Genomic DNA, 25,882 nt, shown 5'->3' on the forward strand with positions numbered 1-25,882 from the left:
GCGATCACTCCAAATGAGTGACATAATTACATGACATGGTCTGGTCATTTCATTAGGCTGGCGTGTGTGACTGGGAGTTTTCTCCATCCACCCTAGCGTCATTAGTGTGATTGCTCTACTGTGGAGCGCAAGCGCAGTGCGTGATGCGTTCCAGTTACCTCATTTCTGGCTGGTGTGTCATCTGAGATGTTCAGCCTTCCATGATACACGTCATCCGTGGAGCACAAGCGCGGTGCATGATGCATTCCAGTTACTTCATTTCCGGCCGGCGCATCATCTGTGAAGTTCAGCCTTCCATGATGCATGTCATCCGTGATTTGATAAAAGGGTGTGCTTGCATCACCTGGCCATGCCTCTGATGATATCTGGTTGGATGAAACATGTCAGGCGGGCAGATGCAAGCACGCTGAGAGCCGCAACGGTTACACATCTCGATGTCTGTTATCCTGTTTTTACCTTTAAGTTCACTACAATAAACAGCTACTTTTATACTTGACAGGCTTCATAATTTGCTGCCTTATTCTCTTATTGGGTGTTGCTGACCTTTTGTTTGGATGACCACACTCACTACTGATTAGAGTTTGTGATCTTGGTGGCTTCATGTGAGCAGTGCCTGATGCAAGTTGTATTCCATTGGATCACCATAAATCCACTATCAGTGTTTGCAGAGCCAAGCTGTGATTCCTGGTCATTAACACATGCCTACCCATTTCTACTTTCTGGTAAGCAGATTGGATATACACTGGGTGTGGTGTGCGTTTCCATACACACTGAAGCTGGTGAAGGGTTCCTTTCACCTTTTCCTTCTTGAAAAGACTGATTATTTAACTAGTGCTGCATGTGGACTTTTATCTTATCTTTGTTTGCTTATCAACAAACTGTGCTGGCTGCTCATGTTTAGGTATTTCTGCGTAGTAGTGCATATACCCACCATCCTTTATTTCTACTTAATTTAATATGTGCCACCGCCGCAAAACAAATCACAGTGAAATAATGCAGGCTATGCTGCAGCTAATATTCACCACTAATGTCAGTAAAAAAATGTGTAAAAAACTGTTTGTGTAGCTGTGCTGGCCCTTTAAATGTGTATAACAAACAGTGCATCAAATTCAAATTACCATATAAATGTGTATAATTATCATGTGTTGATGATTTCCAACAAAAACCATGTATAGCAAGTCATGGAAGTCCCAATATTAAAAGAATACACAATAAACAATAAAGTCCAAAGGAGTTAATCCACTGTGCTAAACAAAAGGTTACTTCCAAAGCAATCATGTTGTGATTCACCACCACCATCCAATCTATGTGCTTACCAAAAAGCAGTGTTAAACAAGTCTGTATAATACCTTTCTTTTATCCTCCAAGCCAGTAAGTAGATAGTGATCTGGTTGAAGCCTATTCTGTTACCTGGCCTTTCCTGAACCAGTCCTCTGTAGCCAGGTTTGTAAGGCTGTTATCTGGTCCTCTAGTTATACCTTTTCAAAGTTCTATTAAGTGGATGTCCAATGTTCTGTGGATGAAGTTTTGGCCACAACGTACTTGGCACTCTAAAGTAGAATCTTTTGACTCTTCTTGTTGGGCTTGTTAGCACAGTTTTTGTATAGTGGTTGCCCAGCCCTCTTATTCATTGCTTGGAGACATCCCAGAGTTTATGAACACTTTGCCTGTGTCCTGTACTGTACAATTAATAACATGTTTTTCTTACCTGTAAATCCCATATCCTGGAGTACAGTACAGGACACAGGACACCCTTCCTCTTATTCCTTGTTTACAATACATCCCTTGCTACAAAATTGAGAACTGATGAAGTAGCATAATGATATAAGAGAGGTGCCTAGGGGGTGTGTCCTCAAAATCTTTGCCGGTGTCCAATCACCTGAGGGCACAAGCCTATAACCCAGGGTATTTGAATACTTTGCCTGTATCCTTTACTATATTTCAAGATATGGAATTTGTATGTCAAAAGTTCCCTTTTCTCTCAGTATTCCTATTTTCCAGGGATGGTATGGGCATGTTTTTGTTCCCATATTCTAATTACTGCTTAAAATGAACTGTACTTTAAACATACTACACAATATAATTGGCCAACTGCAGAACAGGCAAAATAAAGCACATTTTCTCACCTTCCTTTCTCAAGCTCTATTGTTGCCTTAATCCATGAGAGCTCCTGCTTTGCTAGTACTACTGACTTTGTGAACACTAAGCACACTCAAACCTGCCTCTAAGTGTAACCCATTTAAATCTTTTCCTGGCTATCCTCTTTATGCATACCAATAAAATACAACTTGTAATCTTGGTTGCAACTTCGTAGACAAATATGTTGTTTTTTTTTTAAGCTTCTCAGAGTCACATCCATCTGACACAATCATTTTTGTCAATTCTAATTAAAAATATTTTGAAATATGTTGCAAAATTAGAAACTGTGACAACCATGTTTAAAACACAGCGAACAGTTGCAACCTAAAAGAAAAACATCTGAGTCAACTTCATGAGCTTTTCTGAAATGATTCAGTGTAGCATATTGTGCTCAGATTCAATATTGTATACTACAATGCTTTTTATCAGTTACAAACAATGTGATTTGTGCCAAAAGATGACCTTTTCATTGGGGATTTTGCAGTAAAAATTTACACTTTGATACAAATATTTCTGTTGCACATACATGTAAAGTGACACATTTGATGGTAGTTTTTATTTTCCCTAGTGCACTTATTTAGAATCGCATCACTTTTTAAAATGCCCTTGCTTGCACTGCTAAAGAAAGCACTAGTGCTTAAAGTGGTTGTAACCCTAAAAAAAAAATAAACATGCTCCTGTCCCTTTAAGGAACCAGATATAGCACAGTGCTTTTGCCATGTCAGTTTATCCCTTTCTATGTTGTACAATACGTGGTTGATCCTGCCTGTTCCTGTGTTCCCCTGTATTAACTGATCACGTTTATCATGGCTGCTGATCCATTATATTGTTGTCAGATTACGTTCCTCCATCATCCAGCTCTTTCCTCATTGTCTCTGCATCTCCCCCACTCCTCCTCTATTTCTGTCATTTTTGTAGTTTGTGTGTGAAGCCGATCTCCTCCCCACCCCTCCCCTCTTCTCTCCTCTCCTCCAGTCTTCACTGAGTAATACTATTCCATGGCAGCTGCTCCTCCCCCTCCTCTATGATGTCAATGAGAAGAAACTGAAACAAGGTCAGAGTGAGAGGGGAATAACAGCCCCTCCCACTGGAGTTCCTCTGCTTGGTAGTAAGAGCAGACTAGGGATGAGCTATCTGTTTGAGTCAAACATGAGTTTGATGCAAACATTGGCTGTTCGCCTGTTCGCCGAACAGTGAACAATTTGGGGTGTTCATGGCAAATTCGAAAAGCCGCGGAACACCCTTTAAAATTCTATGGGAGAAATCTAAAGTGCTAATTGTAAAGGTTAATATGCAAGTTACTGTCATAAAAAGTGTATGGGGACCCGGGTCCTGCCCCAGGGGACATGTATCAATGTAAAAAAAGTTTTAAAAACGCCCATTTTTTCGGGAGCAGTGATTTTAATAATGCTTAAAGTGAAACAATAAAAGTGAAATATTCCTTTAAATTTCATACCTGGGGGCGTCTATAGTATGCCTGTAAAGTAGCACATTTCCCATGTTTATAAGAGTCTGAGAGCAAAATGACATTTATAAAGGAAAAAAAAGTCATTTAAAAGTGCTAGTGCTAGTGACCAGCTACTAATGAATTGTCAGTTACGACAATACACATTAAAGTAATTGAAAGCCATTGAAAAATTTAAAAAAAATGCGTGGGGTCCCCCAAAATTCCATTACCAGGTCCTTCAGGTCTGGTATGTATATTAAGGGGAACACCAGACCCTTATCCGAGCACGCAACCTGGCAGGCCGCAGGAATAGGGGGGACGAGAGAGCGCCCCCCCTTCTGAACCGTACCAGGTCACATGCCCTCAACATGGGGAGGATGTCCACATGTTGATGGGGACAAGGGCCTCATCCCCACAACCCTTGCTTGGTTGTGGGGGTCTGCAGGCGGGGGGCTTATCGGAATCTGGAAGCCACCTTTAACAAAGGGGACACCCAGATCCCGGCCCCCTCTATGTGAATTGGTAAGGGGTACATTGTACCCCTACCATTTCACAAAAAGAAAGTGTCAAAAACCACAGGAGACTGCTTGGAACAAGTCCTTTATTTAAAATAAAAAAATAAAAAATAAAAAAGAGATTCCAGCGATGTAATCCAATAAATCCACGCTCCTACTCCAGCGATGTAATCCAATTCTCCATCTCCAGCAATGGATGATCTCCAGCGACTCCAGCGAGGAACACGCACAGGATCCTGCCTCCACCCAGCCAATGATGCGGTGCTAGCTTGACAGCTCTTATGTAGCTGAGGGCGGGGCCACCCGTCACTTGACCCACCCCTCTCTGACAAAGGAGAAACGCTGAGGTTTCCCAGTGACATGTACGGGTGACCCCGTCCCCTCTGATGCAACACAGGATTCCCATTGCATCAGAAGGGGGTGGGGTCACCCCCCAGGTATGAAATTTAAAGGAATATTTCACTTTTATTGTTTCACTTTAAGCATTATTAAAATCACTGCTCCTGAAAAAACGTCCGTTTTTAAAACATTTTTTTTTGCATTGATACATGTCCCCTGGGGCAGGACCCAGGTCCCCAAACACTTTTTATGACAATAACTTGAATATTAACCTTTAAAATTAGCACTTTTGATTTTTCATGTTCATGTCCCATAGACTTTAATGGTGTTCAAACAAATTTTTTGCCTGTTCTGGATGCGAACTGAACAGGGGGGTGTTCGGCCCATCCCTAGAGCAGACTAAACCATGTGACCTCACAGAAGAGCTCCTATCTGAAGGTACTTTAAAAAACACACTCATTACTATTGCCACATAAGGGAATGGATGATGGGAGTATGTTTATGAGACTTTACAACCACTTTACCACTTGCTCTCTAGAAGATTTACCCCCCCCTTCATGATTAGGACATTGTTTGTGATATGGCACTGCGTTATTTTAACTGACAATTGCACAGTCATGCAACACTGTACCCAAATGAAATTATGCTAATAAAGGGTCTGGAGGATCTTAGTTATGAGGAAAGGTTGCGAGCACTGAACTTAATTTCTCTGGAGAAGAGACGCTTGAGAGGGGATATGATTTCAATTTACAAATACTGTACTGGTGACCCCACAATAGGGATAAAACTTTTTCGCAGAAGAGAGTTTAATAAGACTCGTGGCCACTCATTGCAATTAGAGGAAAAGAGGTTTAACCTTAAACTACGTAGAGGGTTCTTTACTGTAAGAGCTGCAAGGATGTGGAATTCCCTTCCACAGGCGGTGGTCTCAGCGGGGAGCATTGATAGCTTCAAGAAACTATTAGATAATCACCTGAATGACCGCAATATACAGGGATATGTAATGTAATACTGACACATAATCACACACATAGGTTGGACTTGATGGACTTGTGTCTTTTTTCAACCTCACCTACTATGTAACTATGTAACTATATATGTCACCCCCCAAATAGAGCTTTCTTTTGGTGGTAATTGATCTTTTTTTTTTGTTTGCCCTTTAAACAAAGAAAAGACCAACAATTTAAAAAAAAAAGCAACAAAAAACTTCCGGTTCCAGTGCCACATGTGAGGGAGGAAGTAAGATCCGGTGGCTCAGGACACATTGGCTTACAAAGCCTGTCCTTTACAGCCTGCGGGCATGCTTTGGCTCCTTCCACCACCTCTTTATCCTCCCCAGGGTTCACGGCATGAACAGCTTCATAGTTCACAGCGGCTCCAGTCTGCTCCCCCAGCTGCACATACAGCCAATATGGCCGACGACATGGAGCCTGGCGAGGCTGTGGGCCCAGTGGTGTCGGCAGACATCACACCCACGCTCCCAGATGAACAATACAGTAAAATGGCCCAGACTGTGGCTGCCATTCTGTCCTTGACCATCACTGCTGCGATAGACAGGGCTATAGCAACTGGGATAACGCAGCTCAGAAAGTAGCTGGGAGACCACGCCAAACCGCTATCTGATTTGGAACACTGCCTATCTGACCTGGAAGACCTCTCAGGCAAGTGACCAATAGTTTTCCCAAACGCAGCAACATATACTAGTGAAACTCGATGATCTAGAGAACAATGCCTCCCGAATAACTTGAGGGTAATTGGCTTCCCTGAAACATTTAACGCCAGTTCCTTGCAAGAGCTTTGTGCCGTGCGTATTCCAGAGCACTGGAGATCGCACGGCACCATGTTTAGTGGAGAGAGCCCATTGCCTGGGGACCCCTTGAATGACCGATGCTCCTTCTGCCCTGTCATTGTCCGCTATCCCAGTTAGTACAGAAAAGACCCCAAAAATGCTTGCGCTCAAGAGATGGCCATGTGGTAGATTGGAAAGAATGATATATAGCAATCTTCACTAATCAAACTACCATGCTGCCACTCATGACAGGTCAGGGGAAACTCAGAGGAAACTCTGAAAGGAAAACAAACATAGGGCTCATCAGCCTTGTGCATCACCTTAGCAACACTTTAATATATAAAGTATAAAAAATTCATACTCACAAATGAGTATTGAGTCAAGCATACAATGTACAGTCCATCAATTGCATCATCTAGCAAGATAAGCTGGCAATTAACAATAGTGGGATGTGTAGTCCAAAAAGTACTGACGCGTTTCGAGGGTATCCCCTCTTATTTAGAGCTAAATTTAGAATGCCGGTAGATGGTTTTTATAGGTTAACAGGGATTAACAAATTGGCTCATGTGATAGAAGGCCCTCCTTTCTGTGGGAGGGCTAATACATTTGCTTGTTTGTATACACACATAGAGACATAAAGAGGACATATATTCTCAATAGCAATGTGAAACTCTTGCATATTTATGTACATGTATAAACACACAGAGAGCCAAGTGTCCCAGTACCCAATTCTTATAAAAATAAAAATACAAAAAAAACACAATACAATAATGCCCCGTACACACGGTCGGATTTTCCGACGGAAAATGTGTGATAGGAAAATTCCGACCGTGTGTAGGCTCCATCACACATTTTCCATCGGATTTTCCGACACACAAAGTTTGAGAGCAGGATATAAAATTTTCCGACAACAAAATCCGTTGTCGGAAATTCCGATCGTGTGTACACAAATCCGACGCACAAAGTGCCACGCATGCTCAGAATAAATAAAGAGATGAAAGCTATTGGCCACTGCCCCGTTTATAGTCCCGACGTACGTGTTTTACGTCACCGCGTTCAGAACGATCGGATTTTCCGACAACTTTGTGTGACCGTGTGTATGCAAGACAAGTTTGAGCCAACATCCGTCTGAAAAAATCCTAGGATTTTGTTGTCGGAATGTCCGAACAATGTCCGACCGTGTGTACGGGGCATAAGAATAAAAATGGGATTAGATTAAAATCAAGTAAAACTGGGGGGCAGGAGGCGGAGCCTAGCAGAGCAGACATGCATTGTTAGAGCTCCACACCGCTGAGGAGAGAAGAGAAGGACAAAGCGGAGCCTGCAGGCTCAAAAGGTATCCATTTGAACCTTTTTGCCCCAGGGAACAAACTGTGAAAGTTTGGGCAGGAAATATGGTACTGGGAGGAAACCGTGGCAGAAATAAAAATCACCTCACAAAGAGCTCACAGGCACTCACTGCAGCTGAAGCAGCTCCAGTCACCTCACAAGATACAGCATCAGGGCGCTCTCACAGACAGAAAATGTCACAGCAAGACTCTCCATTTGAGTCAGATACAGAACAAATCCTCTCACAAACTTCTCCACAAGCCTCCTCAGTATCCCCAGTAATATTATTACAATTTGAAAAGATGCTTCATAAGGCTTTAAAACAAACCTCAGACCAAATAACAAAAAGCCTAACCAAAGAAATAAGAGAGCTGGGAAACCGCACCGCAGCCTTAGAAATAAAAATTGATGAAATTGAAATTACAACCCAAGAAAATATAACAGAATTGGAACAATTAAAAAAAGAGAATTTAATACTTCAAACTAAGCTCGAAGATTACGAAAATAGAGCCAGACGTTCAAACTTGCGCATAAGGGGAATACCTGAAACTGTGACAGACCTGCAATCTACTATTACTGCTCTATTACAAGAACTAAAGCCAGATATTCCTATTGAACGTTTAGAACTGGACAGAGTACACAGAGCCCTCACAGCCAAAAAGAAAGATGGACCCCCACGTGATATAATCACAAAATTTCATTATTACAGAACGAAAGAACAAATACTAATTGCTGCAAGAGAAAAAAAGGAACTTAATTTTCAAGGACACAATTATCAAATTTTTGCTGACCTATCCCAACTTACTATTACTAAAAGACGATCCATGAAACCCCAACTAATGGAACTGCAACGCCACAACATTATGTATCAATGGGGCTTCCCCTTTTCAGTCAGATTTAACTACCAAGGTACAGTTTACAGAAGCAGATCAGCAGATGAACTACAACAAACCCTTTTAAAATTAAATCTGACAGAACCCACAAGCAGCAACACTCCCACACGCAGAAGAATGGCATCATCTTCACCTTCAGGCAGCACCCAGAAAATTTCAGAACAAAATGGGAATCATCATTCTCACAAAAGAGGCCGTTATGCCACATCATCCATGGACCAAGAAGATTCAATGGACTGACATCCTAATTCCTGATATCTCTTCATTTATTATACTAAGAGATGGTTCTCTATAAAAAACCTATATTTATAACTGAATGTAACTGCATTCTGATAGTCACACACTGTGTGGGATCATGTTACATTCCAGTTATATTTCTTATTACTTCTGATTCATATAGCCTTAGAATATATAAGTGAAATAAGGAAATTCTTGTTCAGTTATATATTATCAGGTAATAACAATAGATTTATTACTTTTTAGGACAAATATGTTCAATAATCCAGAAGTAATGGAAGCTTTTTCTTTCTTTTCTTAAAACAAATATATTATTACCTAACTAGTTCCTAGAATTATGTTTTTGTTTATTCTAATCTGAAGCAATACAACCTAAATTTTATGAGTTAACATATCTAAACAGTTACATATGAATAAAATATGTAATTGTTTACTCTAAAAGGGTTAAAATCCCAAAATAATTCAAACTATCTTCATCAATACCAAAGTTATTAACAGTACCTTTCTAACTGAATTATTTAGCCTAGGGCAAGACTAACCATATACAACCACCCTGGAATAAATAATTTCAACAAAAACTATATTCTGCACTCCAATTAATGAAACATCATTTTGATGTCTTTTGACATAGCACTTCTCTCCTGTAAGCGGAAGATCCGTGTACCCCCATTAGCCCTCCTCATTCTCCCAACCATATTATGTGGGAGTGTGACGAAGGCACTTATTCCCCTGAGAGAGATATTTATTCTCTTTCACGGGTAAATTGTGATTACTTGCAAAAAATAATTTATACAATGTATCATCTAATCTCATATGTTTTTTGTTTACTCTTTACTCCAGAATTCACTGGTTTCTTTTCTATCTATTCATCTCTTCAGTCCACACAGGTTGATCTGCGCAGTCAGCTCTGCATAACAAAAAGTAAGTCAAAACAATTTGATCTATTGCCATGGCACCACTGAATATACTTTCCCTGAATGTTCAGGGAATAAATGTCCCTCAAAAAAGGACCAAAGCCTTCCGTACTTTCCATAACAAGAAGGCTCACATAGTATGCCTCCAAGAAACACACTTCACCAAAGATTCTACTCCAAAATATATTTCTCCTTTTTATCAACAAATTTACACGGCTTCTGCCTGTACCAAGCAAAGGGGAACTCTAATTGCATTTCACCGATCCACACCATTCACCTTATCATCAGAAATTAAAGACCCAGAAGGTAGATACCTGATACTCATGGGTTATATAATGGATACAGCAATCACGGTGATTTCCTACTACGCTCCTAACAAACAACCTACACCATTCCTCTCACATATATTACAAGTGATTAATACACACAAAATAGGAACAGTGATAATGTGTGGGGATTCGAACCAGGTCCTCCTCCCATTTCTAGATAAATCACCTTTTACACCATCCAAAATAACCTCTAGATTACCTTTTTCTCAACTTCTTTCCAAATACAATCTCGTAGATTCATGGAGAGAAAGTAACCCAATGAAAAAGAAATTCACTTATTTCTCGCACCCTCATCAAACCTTCACCAGAATAGATCATATTTTTCTAACAATAGGAATGATACCAGAAATTATTGCATCAGATATAATTCCGATTCCGTGGTCTGACCATAATGCAGTATACACTACTATAGCCTCAGCCATACCAAAAGCGCATGACCCAATGTGGTACTTACCGGACATAATGCTCAAACACCCACTACATCAGATGGCCATTGAACAAGCTTTAAAGGAATACATATCAATTAATAATACAACAGACATCTCCCCAATAACACTGTGGGAAGCTCATAAGCCTGTCTTGCGTGGTACAATACAAAGACAAATGGCACTATTTAAACGGGAACGCAAAAATCTAGCAAAAAAACTAGAACACAATTTTAATGCAGCCTACATATCATTTCAAGATAATCCATCTCAGAGTACAAAATCTCATCTGGAAAAATCTAGATTGGAATACGATCTATTTCTCACTGAGTCAGTTGATAAATCCCTCAAACGCTCCAAACACAATTTCTACATGAATACAAACAAACCAGGTACATATTTGGCTCGGGCATTAAATTCAACTAACAAATCTTTCAAACCAATACGTTTGAAATTATCAAAAAATGTTTACACTTGTAATCCAGTTAAAATAGTCCATAAATTTCACTCACATCTCGCAACTTTATACAAGACAAACAATGAATTTAATCCTACAGAAGCTGAATCCTTCTTCTCAAAAATAACCTTACCTGAGTTATCTCAGAATCAAAAAAGCAGTTTGGATGAGCCTATAACTATAGATGAAGTTGCTAACGCCATAAAAGACCTAAAACTTAACAAAAGACCAGGCCCAGACGGCTACTCGGCTTTATACTATAAAACATTCTCAGAAATACTCTCTCCCATTCTCACTGAAACTTTTAACAAACTTCTAGATGGACATTCTTTTCGGCAAGAAACACTAATGGCAATTGTTTGTATGATCCCAAAACCCCTTTCTGATGATACTTCCTGTGTGAATTATCGGCCTATCTCTCTGTTAAACCTCGATATTAAATTATTAGCAAAAATAATAGCAAAACGCCTCAATAGCATTATAGGAAAATTAATACATAGAGATCAAGTAGGCTTCATGCCAAATAGACAGGCAGGAGATAATATACGCAGGGCAGTGTTATTGGCACATATTGCTAAAAAACGGAAAATCCCTTTATGTTTTCTATCTCTCGATATTAAGAGGGCATTTGACACAGTATCCTGGCAATATATGCAATATTCATTACAAAAATGGGGTTTTGGACCCCATTTTTTAACATGGATCAAAGCATTATATAATAAACCCAAAGCCTATATAAAATATGCTGGATACAAATCTGAAGCCTTTAATATCGAAAGAGGTACCCGACAGGGTTGCCCATTATCTCCCTTATTATTTGCCCTTATACTCGAACCCATGGCCCAATACATCAGAACAAACCAAACTATAACTGGCATTGAAGTAGGAGGTATTACACACAAATTATGTATATTTGCAGACGATATATTACTTTTTCTATCATCACCACAGGTCTCTGGTCCTAACTTAATACCAGCTCTTGATGGATTTGCAGCCCTATCCGGCCTTATGATTAATCCTAAGAAATGCCTAGTGCTTAATATTTCACTCACAAACATGGAATTGATCCCGGCTAGGGCTGCACTCCCATTCACATGGGCAGAAAAATCAATCCCATATCTTGGAATTCATTTAACAGCATCTCATTCTGACTTATTCTCAACCAATTATCCTCCTGTATTAAGACAGATCACAAATCTAATAAAACAATGGTCGCAGCTTCCTTTATCCTGGATAGGGAAGATTAATGCAATCAAAATGACTATTCTACCCAAATTGCTTTATCTATTCAGAGTCCTCCCTATTCCAATTCCTTCCTATTTTTTGAGAATAGTACAAAAAAGAGCAACTTCGTTTATATGGGGCTCTTCTAAACCACGTATACCTATACACACACTACATCTTCCCAAAAATAAAGGAGGCCTGGGATACCCTAATTTTACTAACTACTACAGAGCAGCACATTTGGCCAGTCTGTCCAAATACCATGCAAAACAGGAAATCCCATTATGGGTATTTATAGAGGCTTCAGAAAATGACCCTCTATTAATATCAAATTTATTATGGCTTGATCCTAAAGACCGCTTTAAAATTCATAATCCCATAACTAAACACTTCTTATCTCTCTGGGATAAACTAAAAACCAAATATCAGTTACAATCTCCACACAATCCTCTCCTTTCTTTTATCAGAAATCCGGCCTTTTATCCGGCATGGATCTACCCAAATTCTTTTAAAGCTTGGACAACATCAGGCATTCAGACACTAAATGACTTCATAGCATCTAAATCATTCCTTTCATTCCCATCGCTTAGAGAAAAATATGATCTACCAAACTCTGAGATATTTAGATATCTCCAAATCAAAAATTTCTATACACCATTCCTAAAGGGGGATACACCATTATCCCAATTGTCCATTTTTGAATCAATCTGTACAAAAGATCCATTTGCTAAAGGTACAATTTCATCACTTTATAATCAATTATATGGAGTAGCAAATCTTAATAGACCCTCTTACGTTCAGAGGTGGGAGGAGGACCTGGGACGAACTTTAGAAGACACTGACTGGTCTAACATATGGCTCACATCTAAGTCATCTTCACCCAATATCTTAGCACAGGAGACAAATTATAAAGTCCTAACTCGCTGGTACCTTGTACCCGCTAGAGTGGCAAAATATTCACCTAATACCTCAACTCTTTGTTTTCGAGGATGCCCAGAAATAGGCACATATTTACACATATGGTGGACGTGCCCAGTAATCCAAACCTTCTGGAAGGAAGTCTTCATGATTGCATCTAAAATATTTAAAAAAATAATACAACCAGATCCATATTTAACTTTACTTAATCTAAAACCGGAATGGTTAACACTCTCTCAATTCAAACTTATGATCCAACTAACAACGGCTGCAAAACAAACAGTGGCCAAGGCATGGAAATCTCCTACATTGGTACTAGCAGAAACAATTCACAGAATGAATACTACAATGTCCCATGCTAAGATGCTAGCCATCGATCAAAATCAAATTCCAAAATTTGAAAAACTTTGGCATCCTTGGATAAAACAACAGTTCCTGTCAAACTTCAATGACTCTGTCCTGTTGCCATGGTAACAGATTAAATGACTTACAGAGACACCCATTCTAAGGCTTCAAAGAGAACTAAAAAGAATAATAAACTGACGAGCGGGACAACCTTGTGGACCATACCTCTACCTTTCAACCCTTTTTCTTCTTTCTCTTTCCTTTTCTCCACCTTACGATTAAAGCTCATTATCAGAATTTATTTGACCTATATACACTCTACTTGTAAACATTATGTATAGTAGGTATAAATCATTTAAATACCTACAAAAGCAGCTAAGGAAATGATATATATCTTTAATTTAGGTTTACGTGAACCCAATGTTTAATATTTGAAATTTCATGATATTTACCTATATAAAACCTACTGTAAAAAAAAAAAAAAAAAAAAAAAAAAAAAAAAATCAAGTAAAACTGATAAAAACAACATACACTCTGTGCCTTACCACTAGGGATGAGCTTCGAGTTGGAGTCGAACTCATGTTCGACTCGAACATTGGCTGTTCGCAAGTTCGCCGAACAGCGAACAATTTGGGGTGTTCGCGGCAAATTCGAATGCCGCAGAACACCCTTTAAAAGTCTATGGGAGAAATCAAAAGTGCTAATTTTAAAGGCTAATATGCAAGTTATTGTCATAAAAAGTGTTTGGGGACCCAGGTCCTGCCCCAGGGGACATGGATCAATGCAAAAAAAAGTTTTAAAAACGGCCGTTTTTTCAGGAGCAGTGATTTTAATAATGCTTAAAGTCAAACAATAAAAGTGTAATATCCCTTTAAATTTCGTACCTGGGGGGTGTCTATAGTATGCCTGTAAAGGGGCGCATGTTTCCTGTGTTTAGAACAGTCTGACAGCAAAATGACATTTTGAAGGAAAAAACTCATTTAAAACTACCCGCGGCTATTGCATTGCCGACAATACACATAGAAGTTCATTGATAAAAACGGCATGGGAATTCCCCAAAGGGGAACCCCGAACCACAATTAAAAAAAAAAAATGACGTGGGAGTCCCCCTAAATTCCATACCAGGCCCTTCAGGTCTGGTATGGATATTAAGGGGAACCCCGGCCAAAATTAAAAAAAAAAAAATGACATGGGGTTCCCCCTTAATTCCATACCAGACCCTTCAGGTCTGGTATGGATTTTAAGGGGAACCCCGCGCCAAAAAAAAAAAAAAAAACGGCGTGGGGTCCCCCCAAAAATCCATACCAGACCCTTATCCGAGCACGCAACCTGGCAGGCCGCAGGAAAAGAGGGGGGGACGAGAGTGCGGCCCCCCCCCTCCTGAACCGTACCAGGCCACATGCCCTCAACATTGGGAGGGTGCTTTGGGGTAGCCCCCCAAAACACCTTGTCCCCATGTTGATGAGGACAAGGGCCTCATCCCCACAACCCTGGCCGGTGGTTGTGGGGGTCTGCGGGCGGGGGGCTTATCAGAATCTGGAAGCTCCCTTTCACAAGGGGACCCCCAGATCCCGGCCCCCCCCCCTGTGTGAAATGGTAAGGGGGTACAAAAGTACCCCTACCATTTCACTAAAAAACTGTCAAAAATTTTAAAAATGACAAGAGACAGTTTTTGACAATTCCTTTATTTAAATACTTCTTCTTTCTTCTATCTTCCTTCATCTTCTGGTTCTTCTGGTTCTTCTGGCTCTTCTGGTTCTTCCTCCGGCGTTCTCGTCCAGCATCTCCTCCGCGGCGTCTTCTATCTTCTTCTCCTCGGGCCGCTCCGCACCCATGGCATGGGGGGAGGCTCCCGCTCTTCTCTTCTTCTTCATCTTCTTCTCTTCTTCTTTTCTTCTCTTCTTCATTTTCTTCTCCGGGCCGCTCCTCACACATGCTAGCATGGCGGGAGGCTCCCGCTGTGTGACGGCGCTCCTCGTCTGACAGTTCTTAAATAACGGGGGCGGGGCCACCCGGTGACCCCGCCCCCCTCTGACGCACGGTGACTTGACGGGACTTCCCTGTGACTTCACGGGGAATGCCACAGGGAACTCCCGTCATGTCCCGTGCGTCAGAGGGGGGCGGGGTCACTGGGTGGCCCCGCCCCCCGTTATTTAAGAACTGTCAGACGAGGAGCGCCGTCACACAGCGGGAGCCTCCCTTCATGCCAGCATGGATGCGGAGTGGCCCGGAGAAGAAAATGAAGAAGAGAAGAAGAGAAAAAGAGAAGAAGATGAAGAAGAAGAGAAGAGCGGGAGCCTCCCCCCATGCCATGGGTGCGGAGCGGCCCGAGGAGAAGAAGATAGAAGACGCCGCGGAGGAGATGCTGGACGAGAACGCCGGAGGAAGAACCAGAAGAACCAGAAGATGAAGGAAGATAGAAGAAAGAAGAAGCATTTAAATAAAGGAATTGTCAAAAACTGTCTCTTGTCATTTTTAACATTTTTGACAGTTTTTTAGTGAAATGGTAGGGGTACTTTCCCTTACCATTTCACACAGGGGGGGGGGCGGGATCTGGGGGTCCCCTTGTTAAAGGGGGCTTCCAGATTCCGATAAGCCCCCCGCCCGCAGACCCCCACAACCACCGGCCAGGGTTGTGGGGATGAGGCCCTTGTCCTCATCAACATGGGGACAAGGTGTTTTGGGGGGCTACCCCAAAGCACCCTCCCAATGTTGAGGGCATGTGGCCTGGTACGGTTCAGGAGGGGGGGCCGCACTCTCGTCCCCCCCTCTTTTCCTGCGGCCTGCCAGGTTGCGTGCTCGGATAAGGGTCTGGTATGGATTTTTGGGGGGACCCCACGCCGTTTTTTTTTTTTTTTTTTTGGCGTGGGGTTCCCCTTAAAATCCATACCAGACCTGAAGGGTCTGGTATGGAATTTAGGGGGAACCCCACGTCATTTTTTTTTTAAAATTTTGGCCGGGGTTCCCCTTAATATCCATACCAGACCTGAAGGGCCTGGTATGGAATTTAGGGGGACTCCCATGTCATTTTTTTTTTTTAATTTTGGTTCGGGGTTCCCCTTTGGGGAATTCCCATGCCGTTTTTATCAATGAACTTCTATGTGTATTGTCGGCAATGCAATAGCCGCGGGTAGTTTTAAATGAGTTTTTTCCTTCAAAATGTCATTTTGCTGTCAGACTGTTCTAAACACAGGAAACATGCGCCCCTTTACAGGCATACTATAGACACCCCCCAGGTACGAAATTTAAAGGGATATTACACTTTTATTGTTTGACTTTAAGCATTATTAAAATCACTGCTCCTGAAAAAACGGCCGTTTTTAAAACTTTTTTTTGCATTGATCCATGTCCCCTGGGGCAGGACCCAGGTCCTCAAACACTTTTTTTGACAATAACTTGCATATTAGCCTTTAAAATTAGCACTTTTGATTATTCATGTTCGTGTCCCATAGACTTTAACGGTGTTCGCGTGTTCGAACGAACTTTTTTCCTGTTCGCATGTTCTGGTGCGAACCGAACAGGGGGGTGTTCGGCTCATCCCTACTTACCACAATGTATAAGCTCATGCTGGTGTGTGTGCTCACTCTTATAGAGATATGAAGGGAGGGGTGTAACTGTAAGGGATGCGCGGTGTCTTCAACCTGAATATTGCTGATCGTGACGAGATAGAGATCAGATATCACAGAAAAAATAAATAATGATGGTAATGATGAGATGATGGCAGTTACATATGAACAATAAAGTAGTCCTGGTTCGGCCGTGGAACGCATGCCGGTCCGATTCCAATCGCCTGTGACCTGCGAACAAGCATCATTTCTGGTGACGTGGGATGAGGTCACATCCAGTATAGGTGGAGGGGAGGCTGAAAGCTGATCTGGCAAACTGTAACAGGAAGCCAGAGATCAGCAATACTACATCTGAAAATATGGCATGATGTGGGGACACCTAGAGAACCATACCTTTCGCATGCTCAGAGCCAGCAGAACCTGCTGAAGGAAAACTAGATTGGTCATAATAGAGGAATTGGAATGGGGAATATATAGGGAGATGAGTAGCACTGACCAGTAGCACACACATCCCCATAGTTTCCCCGTAACCTAACAACTGCTATAATGGAATTATGTGACAGTGTACTATGCAACATAAAATTCCATAAATAACATGTGTACTTGATCAAATGATACAGTTGCATGGTGTTTTGTTAAGACCAAATACCTAAATATTGTGTCATGAAAAGAAATAATTACGTATATATGAGATAATTCATAGATATATATATATAAAAAATAAAAAAAAAACATTTTCTATTTTCTATATATGCACACACATAAAAAGCTGGCATGCTTAGATATACTAGCATTGAAAGCTAGTTCATGATCCTTAGAAAACAAACTTGCAATCCATACATATAAGTTTGTATGTGTCAGGCTAGGAGCAGATAACAGTTAACAGTTCAGGTGTGCTGCTTATGCAAAGAGTTCAAAGAACAAGATCACATACCATGAGCAGGTCTAAGCAGAGCAGGTCAACTGGGATTTGTAGTTCACAGCTGCAGATGAAGGTAGATATTTGCTGAACCTTGTAATTCACCGCTGCAGATGAGGATAGATGTTAGCTAGATGTTTATAAGAGTCTGAGAGCAAAATGACATTTATAAAGGAAAAAAAAGTCATTTAAAAGTGCTAGTGACCAGCTACTAATGAATTGTCAGTTACGACAATACACATGAAAGTAATTGAAAGCCATTGAAAAATTTTAAAAAAATGCGTGGGGTCCCCCAAAATTCCATTACCAGGTCCTTCAGGTCTGGTATGTATATTCAGGGGAACACCAGACCCTTATCCGAGCACGCAACCTGGCAGGCCGCAGGAATAGGGGGGACGAGAGAGCGCCCCCCCTTCTGAACCGTACCAGGTCACATGCCCTCAACATGGGGAGGATGTCCACATGTTGATGGGGACAAGGGCCTCATCCCCACAACCCTTGCTTGGTTGTGGGGGTCTGCAGGCGGGGGGCTTATCGGAATCTGGAAGCCACCTTTAACAAAGGGGACACCCAGATCCCGGCCCCCTCTATGTGAATTGGTAAGGGGTACATTGTACCCCTACCATTTCACAAAAAGAAAGTGTCAAAAACCACAGGAGACTGCTTGGAACAAGTCCTTTATTTAAAATAAAAAAATAAAAAATAAAAAAGAGATTCCAGCGATATAATCCAATAAATCCACGCTCCTACTCCAGCGATGTAATCCAATTCTCCATCTCCAGCAATGGATGATCTCCAGCGATTCCAGCGAGGAACACGCACAGGATCCTGCCTCCACCCAGCCAATGATGCGGTGCTAGCTTGACAGCTCTTATGTAGCTGAGGGCGGGGCCACCCGTCACTTGACCCACCCCTCTCTGACAAAGGAGAAACGCCGAGGTTTCCCAGTGACATGTACGGGTGACCCCGTCCCCTCTGATGCAACACAGGATTCCCATTGCATCAGAAGGGGGTGGGGTCACCCCCCAGGTATGAAATTTAAAGGAATATTTCACTTTTATTGTTTCACTTTAAGCATTATTAAAATCACTGCTCCTGAAAAAACATCAGTTTTTAAAACATTTTTTTTTGCATTGATACATGTCCCCTGGGGCAGGACCCAGGTCCCCAAACACTTTTTATGACAATAACTTGAATATTAACCTTTAAAATTAGCACTTTTGATTTTTCATGTTCATGTCCCATAGACTTTAATGGTGTTCAAACAAATTTTTTGCCTGTTCTGGATGCGAACTGAACAGGGGGGTGTTCGGCCCATCCCTAGAGCAGACTAAACCATGTGACCTCACAGAAGAGCTCCTATCTGAAGGTACTTTAAAAAACACACTCATTACTATTGCCACATAAGGGAATGGATGATGGGAGTATGTTTATGAGACTTTACAACCACTTTACCACTTGCTCTCTAGAAGATTTACCCCCCCTTCATGATTAGGACATTGTTTGTGATATGGCACTGCGTTATTTTAACTGACAATTGCACAGTCATGCAACACTGTACCCAAATGAAATTATGTCACCCCCCCAAATAGAGCTTTCTTTTGGTGGTAATTGATCTTTTTTTTTTGTTTGCCCTTTAAACAAAGAAAAGACCAACAATTTAAAAAAAAAGCAACAAAAAACTTCCGGTTCCAGTGTCACATGTGAGGGGGGAAGTAAGATCCGGTGGCTCAGGACACATTGGCTTACAAAGCCTGTCCTTTACAGCCTGCGGGCATGCTTTGGCTCCTTCCACCACCTCTTTATCCTCCCCAGGGTTCACGGCATGAACAGCTTCATAGTTCACAGCGGCTCCAGTCTGCTCCCCCAGCTGCACATACAGCCAATATGGCCGACGACATGGAGCCTGGCGAGGCTGTGGGCCCAGTGGTGTCGGCAGACATCACACCCACGCTCCCAGATGAACAATACAGTAAAATGGCCCAGACTGTGGCTGCCATTCTGTCCTTGACCATCACTGCTGCGATAGACAGGGCTATAGCAACTGGGATAACGCAGCTCAGAAAGTAGCTGGGAGACCACGCCAAACCGCTATCTGATTTGGAACACTGCCTATCTGACCTGGAAGACCTCTCAGGCAAGTGACCAATAGTTTTCCCAAACGCAGCAACATATACTAGTGAAACTCGATGATCTAGAGAACAATGCCTCCCGAATAACTTGAGGGTAATTGGCTTCCCTGAAACATTTAACGCCAGTTCCTTGCAAGAGCTTTGTGCCGTGCGTATTCCAGAGCACTGGAGATCGCACGGCACCATGTTTAGTGGAGAGAGCCCATTGCCTGGGGACCCCCTTGAATGACCGATGCTCCTTCTGCCCTGTCATTGTCCGCTATCCCAGTTAGTACAGAAAAGACCCCAAAAATGCTTGCGCTCAAGAGATGGCCATGTGGTAGATTGGAAAGAATGATATATAGCAATCTTCACTAATCAAACTACCATGCTGCCACTCATGACAGGTCAGGGGAAACTCAGAGGAAACTCTGAAAGGAAAACAAACATAGGGCTCATCAGCCTTGTGCATCACCTTAGCAACACTTTAATATATAAAGTATAAAAAATTCATACTCACAAATGAGTATTGAGTCAAGCATACAATGTACAGTCCATCAATTGCATCATCTAGCAAGATAAGCTGGCAATTAACAATAGTGGGATGTGTAGTCCAAAAAGTACTGACGCGTTTCGAGGGTATCCCCTCTTATTTAGAGCTAAATTTAGAATGCCGGTAGATGGTTTTTTAGGTTAACAGGGATTAACAAATTGGCTCATGTGATAGAAGGCCCTCCTTTCTGTGGGAGGGCTAATACATTTGCTTGTTTGTATACACACATAGAGACATAAAGAAGACATATATTCTCAATAGCAATGTGAAACTCTTGCATATTTATGTACATGTATAAACACACAGAGAGCCAAGTGTCCCAGTACCCAATTCTTATAAAAATAAAAATACAAAAAAAACACAATACAATAATGCCCCGTACACACGGTCGGATTTTCCGACGGAAAATGTGTGATAGGAAAATTCCGACCGTGTGTAGGCTCCATCACACATTTTCCATCGGATTTTCCGACACACAAAGTTTGAGAGCAGGATATAAAATTTTCCGACAACAAAATCCGTTGTCGGAAATTCCGATCGTGTGTACACAAATCCGACGCACAAAGTGCCACGCATGCTCAGAATAAATAAAGAGATGAAAGCTATTGGCCACTGCCCCGTTTATAGTCCCGACGTACGTGTTTTACGTCACCGCGTTCAGAACGATCGGATTTTCCGACAACTTTGTGTGACCGTGTGTATGCAAGACAAGTTTGAGCCAACATCCGTCTGAAAAAATCCTAGGGTTTTGTTGTCGGAATGTCCGAACAATGTCCGACCGTGTGTACGGGGCATAAGAATAAAAATGGGATTAGATTAAAATCAAGTAAAACTGATAAAAACAACATACACTCTGTGCCTTACCACTAGGGATGAGCTTCGAGTTGGAGTCGAACTCATGTTCGACTCGAACATTGGCTGTTCGCAAGTTCGCCGAACAGCGAACAATTTGGGGTGTTCGCGGCAAATTCGAATGCCGCAGAACACCCTTTAAAAGTCTATGGGAGAAATCAAAAGTGCTAATTTTAAAGGCTAATATGCAAGTTATTGTCATAAAAAGTGTTTGGGGACCCAGGTCCTGCCCCAGGGGACATGGATCAATGCAAAAAAAAGTTTTAAAAACGGCCGTTTTTTCAGGAGCAGTGATTTTAATAATGCTTAAAGTCAAACAATAAAAGTGTAATATCCCTTTAAATTTCGTACCTGGGGGGTGTCTATAGTATGCCTGTAAAGGGGCGCATGTTTCCTGTGTTTAGAACAGTCTGACAGCAAAATGACATTTTGAAGGAAAAAACTCATTTAAAACTACCCGCGGCTATTGCATTGCCGACAATACACATAGAAGTTCATTGATAAAAACGGCATGGGAATTCCCCAAAGGGGAACCCCGAACCACAATTAAAAAAAAAAATGACGTGGGAGTCCCCCTAAATTCCATACCAGGCCCTTCAGGTCTGGTATGGATATTAAGGGGAACCCCGGCCAAAATTTTAAAAAAAAAATGACGTGGGGTTCCCCCTAAATTCCATACCAGACCCTTCAGGTCTGGTATGGATTTTAAGGGGAACCCCGCGCCAAAAAAAAAAAAAAAAACGGCGTGGGGTCCCCCCAAAAATCCATACCAGACCCTTATCCGAGCACGCAACCTGGCAGGCCGCAGGAAAAGAGGGGGGGACGAGAGTGCGGCCCCCCCCTCCTGAACCGTACCAGGCCACATGCCCTCAACATTGGGAGGGTGCTTTGGGGTAGCCCCCCAAAACACCTTGTCCCCATGTTGATGAGGACAAGGGCCTCATCCCCACAACCCTGGCCGGTGGTTGTGGGGGTCTGCGGGCGGGGGGCTTATCGGAATCTGGAAGCCCCCTTTAACAAGGGGACCCCCAGATCCCGGCCCCCCCCCTGTGTGAAATGGTAAGGGGGTACAAAAGTACCCCTACCATTTCACTAAAAAACTGTCAAAAATTTTAAAAATGACAAGAGACAGTTTTTGACAATTCCTTTATTTAAATACTTCTTCTTTCTTCTATCTTCCTTCATCTTCTGGTTCTTCTGGTTCTTCTGGCTCTTCTGGTTCTTCCTCCGGCGTTCTCGTCCAGCATCTCCTCCGCGGCGTCTTCTATCTTCTTCTCCTCGGGCGCTCCGCACCCATGGCATGGGGGGAGGCTCCCGCTCTTCTCTTCTTCTTCATCTTCTTCTCTTCTTCTTTTCTTCTCTTCTTCATTTTCTTCTCCGGGCCGCTCCTCACACATGCTAGCATGGCGGGAGGCTCCCGCTGTGTGACGGCGCTCCTCGTCTGACAGTTCTTAAATAACGGGGGCGGGGCCACCCGGTGACCCCGCCCCCCTCTGACGCACGGTGACTTGACGGGACTTCCCTGTGACTTCACGGGGAATGCCACAGGGAACTCCCGTCATGTCCCGTGCGTCAGAGGGGGGCGGGGTCACCGGGTGGCCCCGCCCCCCGTTATTTAAGAACTGTCAGACGAGGAGCGCCGTCACACAGCGGGAGCCTCCCTTCATGCCAGCATGGATGCGGAGCGGCCCGGAGAAGAAAATAAAGAAGAGAAGAAGAGAAAAAGAGAAGAAGATGAAGAAGAAGAGAAGAGCGGGAGCCTCCCCCCATGCCATGGGTGCGGAGCGGCCCGAGGAGAAGAAGATAGAAGACGCCGCGGAGGAGATGCTGGACGAGAACGCCGGAGGAAGAACCAGAAGAACCAGAAGATGAAGGAAGATAGAAGAAAGAAGAAGCATTTAAATAAAGGAATTGTCAAAAACTGTCTCTTGTCATTTTTAACATTTTTGACAGTTTTTTAGTGAAATGGTAGGGGTACTTTCCCTTACCATTTCACACAGGGGGGGGGTGGGATCTGGGGGTCCCCTTGTTAAAGGGGGCTTCCAGATTCCGATAAGCCCCCCGCCCGCAGACCCCCACAACCACCGGCCAGGGTTGTGGGGATGAGGCCCTTGTCCTCATCAACATGGGGACAAGGTGTTTTGGGGGGCTACCCCAAAGCACCCTCCCAATGTTGAGGGCATGTGGCCTGGTACGGTTCAGGAGGGGGGGGCCGCACTCTCGTCCCCCCCTCTTTTCCTGCGGCCTGCCAGGTTGCGTGCTCGGATAAGGGTCTGGTATGGATTTTTGGGGGGACCCCACGCCGTTTTTTTTTTTTTTTTTTGGCGCGGGGTTCCCCTTAAAATCCATACCAGACCTGAAGGGTCTGGTATGGAATTTAGGGGGAACCCCACGTCATTTTTTTTTTAAATTTTGGCCGGGGTTCCCCTTAATATCCATACCAGACCTGAAGGGCCTGGTATGGAATTTAGGGGGACTCCCATGTCATTTTTTTTTTTTAATTTTGGTTCGGGGTTCCCCTTTGGGGAATTCCCATGCCGTTTTTATCAATGAACTTCTATGTGTATTGTCGGCAATGCAATAGCCGCGGGTAGTTTTAAATGAGTTTTTTCCTTCAAAATGTCATTTTGCTGTCAGACTGTTCTAAACACAGGAAACATGCGCCCCTTTACAGGCATACTATAGACACCCCCCAGGTACAAAATTTAAAGGGATATTACACTTTTATTGTTTGACTTTAAGCATTATTAAAATCACTGCTCCTGAAAAAACGGCCGTTTTTAAAACTTTTTTTTGCATTGATCCATGTCCCCTGGGGCAGGACCCAGGTCCTCAAACACTTTTTTTGACAATAACTTGCATATTAGCCTTTAAAATTAGCACTTTTGATTATTCATGTTCGTGTCCCATAGACTTTAACGGTGTTCGCGTGTTCGAACGAACTTTTTTCCTGTTCGCATGTTCTGGTGCGAACCGAACAGGGGGGTGTTCGGCTCATCCCTACTTACCACAATGTATAAGCTCATGCTGGTGTGTGTGCTCACTCTTATAGAGATATGAAGGGAGGGGTGTAACTGTAAGGGATGCGCGGTGTCTTCAACCTGAATATTGCTGATCGTGACGAGATAGAGATCAGATATCACAGAAAAAATAAATAATGATGGTAATGATGAGATGATGGCAGTTACATATGAACAATAAAGTAGTCCTGGTTCGGCCGTGGAACGCATGCCGGTCCGATTCCAATCGCCTGTGACCTGCGAACAAGCATCATTTCTGGTGACGTGGGATGAGGTCACATCCAGTATAGGTGGAGGGGAGGCTGAAAGCTGATCTGGCAAACTGTAACAGGAAGCCAGAGATCAGCAATACTACATCTGAAAATATGGCATGATGTGGGGACACCTAGAGAACCATACCTTTCGCATGCTCAGAGCCAGCAGAACCTGCTGAAAGAAAACTAGATTGGTCATAATAGAGGAATTGGAATGGGGAATATATAGGGAGATGAGTAGCACTGACCAGTAGCACACACATCCCCATAGTTTCCCCGTAACCTAACAACTGCTATAATGGAATTATGTGACAGTGTACTATGCAACATAAAATTCCATAAATAACATGTGTACTTGATCAAATGATACAGTTGCATGGTGTTTTGTTAAGACCAAATACCTAAATATTGTGTCATGAAAAGAAATAATTACGTATATATGAGATAATTCATAGATATATATATATAAAAAATAAAAAAAAAAACATTTTCTATTTTCTATATATGCACACACATAAAAAGCTGGCATGCTTAGATATACTAGCATTGAAAGCTAGTTCATGATCCTTAGAAAACAAACTTGCAATCCATACATATAAGTTTGTATGTGTCAGGCTAGGAGCAGATAACAGTTAACAGTTCAGGTGTGCTGCTTATGCAAAGAGTTCAAAGAACAAGATCACATACCATGAGCAGGTCTAAGCAGAGCAGGTCAACTGGGATTTGTAGTTCACAGCTGCAGATGAAGGTAGATATTTGCTGAACCTTGTAATTCACCGCTGCAGATGAGGATAGATGTTAGCTGGTGCTTGTAGTTCACCGCTGCAGATGAAGGTGGATGCTAGCTGGTGCTTGTAGTTCACTGCTGCAGATGAAGGTACTACAGTAGAATCAGGCAAAGCGTAGTCTAGGCAAGCTGGGTCATACACAGGTAGATCAGAGTCCAAACAGTACCGAATCAGAAGTGAGCAAGCAGGTCAAACGAGCCGGGTCATACACGAAATACACAGAGCAGATATCAGCTGGATCAAACAGTGGCACACAAAGGTAAACTCTATCACGAGCACTGATTGAATGCTGATACAGGTGATTTAAAGGTGAGCTGGCCAATCACTGTTGTTTCCCAGGCAAAGGCTGTGTCAGGTGAGTTGTGCTGGGTCCTAAAGCAATCCTAGTACTGACAGTACCCCCCCTTCTCGAGGGGTTGCTCCTGCACCCCCAGGCTTAATTAGATAACGAAGATGGAACCTCTTAAGATGGTCAGCATGAAGATCACGAGCTGGGACCCAAGATCGATCCTCTGGGCC

The sequence above is a fragment of the Aquarana catesbeiana genome, linkage group LG01 (assembly GCF_042186555.1).
Source record: "Aquarana catesbeiana isolate 2022-GZ linkage group LG01, ASM4218655v1, whole genome shotgun sequence".
In the NCBI taxonomy this organism is placed as follows: Eukaryota; Metazoa; Chordata; class Amphibia; order Anura; family Ranidae; genus Aquarana; species Aquarana catesbeiana.